Source organism: Mus caroli, chromosome 13, assembly GCF_900094665.2.
Source record: "Mus caroli chromosome 13, CAROLI_EIJ_v1.1, whole genome shotgun sequence".
NCBI lineage: Eukaryota > Metazoa > Chordata > Mammalia > Rodentia > Muridae > Mus > Mus caroli.
The window spans coordinates 91,927,817-91,930,612 of record NC_034582.1 but is presented as its reverse complement, the minus strand read 5'-3'; positions in this window follow the sequence as shown (position 1 = coordinate 91,930,612).

Genomic DNA, 2,796 nt, shown 5'->3' with positions numbered 1-2,796 from the left:
CCTTCAGTTGTGCTTGTAACTATGCAGCGAGGACAGACCGACAGATGGCTGAGGGGCAAGAGAAGGGAATCACTTTCTGTCCAGAGTCAAGTACATTTATTTTTGTGAATTTCTAGGTACACCACAGACTAAGAAAGTTCTCGAAGTGCTGACGTGCGCTAGCTCAGGTTACAGTAAATAAGCTTCAGAGTTTCCACGCTTGTTTGTTATGGAGAAGTTTCTGGAGATCAACTTTGGAAAAGCGAATCAGTCTTGGTTTTAAGAAGACAGAAGGAAGACGTATTTGCTCCCTTTCTCTCAGGTGTTAGCCAGGACAAGTGGGAGGAGAGCAAACGTGATTGATGGGTAAGAAAAAGTGGCTGACACACGGTGTTTCGGCTAAGGTGCATGGTGATTGAAAGTGGAGGAAGGGAGCTGGAAGGATGGCTCAGTGGCTAAGAGCACCGGCGGCTCTTCCAGAGGTCCTGAGTTCAATTCCCAGCAACCACATGGTGGCTCGCAACCACATGGTGGCTTTCAACCAAGTATAATGAATTCTGATGCCTTCTTCTGGCATGCAGTGGACATGCAGATAGAGCACTCATACATAAAATAAAAAATTGAAAGAAAGAAAGAAAGAGAGAGAGAGAGAGAGAGAGAGAGAGAGAGAGAGAGAGCTTAGGAGTCTGAAAAACAGATGGAATTTAGGGCCTTGTCTCTCTCTAGGCTGCCAGGCAACTTAATCTTCATGCACAGAAGAGAAAGACTTGTTTTCTAGAGCATGAAGGAACATGCTGGAAGGGAGGGTGAGGCAGAAAGCAGAAAACAAGCTACGTGAACGTCTACCTCCCAACTCCAGATGTGTCCTCACGGTCAAGGATGAAGGGACCTTTCCCCATGGATTAAGTTCTGCGTGTTTTAACAGCTGCATGTCCCCGAGGTCCCACCCAGGCAGAATGTATCAGTTACCTTTCCAGCATGGTCATGCAGGGGAAGCATGGCTGCAGACAGGCCTGGCGACTGAAGCAGCACGCTGAGAGCTCATGCCGTCAACCACAGAGGGCAAACTAGGAATGGTGTGTGCCTTAGAAACCTCAGAGTTCACCCCCAGTGTCACACCTCCTCCAGCAAGTCCACACCTAAACCTCCCCAAACAGTGCTACCAACTGGGGACCAAGAATTCAAGCATCTGGGCCTGGGAAGACACGTCATTCAAACCACCACTGATGTGGCTTACTTGCTGTTCTAACGCCCTTCCATTTTTAGACAGGGTTTCATGCAGCCCAAGCAAGCCTCAAATTCACTGTGTTAAGCAAGGGTCTTGAGGATGACCTTGTCCTGCCTCTCTCCCAAGCACTGAGATTACAGGCATGTGCTAACATGGGATTATAGGCATGTGCTAACATGTACAGTGCATGCAGTGCTGCGGATCAAACCCAGCGTCACCTGCATCCTATCCAAGTGTTCTATAAACTGAGCTATATCACCAGCCCAAATGCCTCCTTTTTGAAAATGTTTTTGAGGATGGTCCAATGTGAAAGACAAAAATATAGAAGAAAGGAGAAGGTTATTTAAATACACACACAGGAGATGATGTGTGGGCAGGCCGTGGGCAGAGGCCATGCTTACAAAAAGGACTCTTGGAGAACAAGAAAGAAATTGGCATGGTGGTCCATGTCTATGGTCCTAGCACTGGAGAGGCAGAGACAGGAGGATCCTGAGTTCAAGGCCAGTCTGAGCTATCTAGTGAGCGCCTGCCCCCAAACAATAAAATCAATTAAAGAAAGAATTCAGTGAAGTTTAAAAACAAGCTGAGGCTTCAATGAGGTAAAAAATTATAAAAGGTGAGGTTAGAGGCTGGAAAGATGGATCTGCAGGCTAATCTTGCAAAAGATCCTAGTTCAGTTTCTAGCACACACAGTGGCTCACAACCACCTGTAAATCCAGCCCCAGGGGGTCTGATGCTTTCTTCTGGCCTCTGTGGGTGCCTGCACTCATGTGTACAACCTTCACACTCACTCACAGCTCACACATATACACATAAGTAAAACATTAAAATGCATTTACATAGGCATGTAAGAAGTTTGTGTTAATCAAGAAGATTTAGGGGTGGGGTGGGGGGCTGGAGAGATGGCTCAGAGGTTAAGAGCACTGATTGCTCTTCAAGAGGTTCTGAGTTCAATTTACAGCCACATGGTGGCTCACAACTATCTATAATGAGATCTGGTGCCCTCTTCTGGCGTGCAAGCATATATATAGGCAGAACACTGTACATAATAAATAAATCTTTAAAACAAACAAATAAAACCAAAAAGATTTAGGGAATTTGCAGGAAGTGAAATGGTTCTGTTGTCTGTCATAAGAAGTCCATGCAAAATAGAAATGGGGACCCTCCTGGGACAAGAGACAAGGGACAGCTTAACTCATATTCTCCCTTGCTTGCCTACAGTGTATAGAATGCACCTTCTTTTATCCCTCACTGAAAGAATATCCCCAATCGGTGCATGGTAATGCTGGATTTACTCAAAGACAAACTGGACAGTAATCTGAATTTTATGTTTTGAAATATTTAAATTATTACAAGGATATTAAAAATATCATCTTTTGGACTAAAGTGACACGTGCCTTTAATCCCAGCACTTAGGAGGTGGAGAAGGTGAATCTCTGAGAGTTCAAGGCCAGCCTGGTCTACAGAGTGAATTCCAGGACAGCCAGGGCTACACAGAGAAATCCTGTCTTGAAAAAGCAATGAATAAATAAACAAACAAATAAATAAATAAACAAATAAGGAAGGAAGGAAGGAAGGAAGGAAGGAAG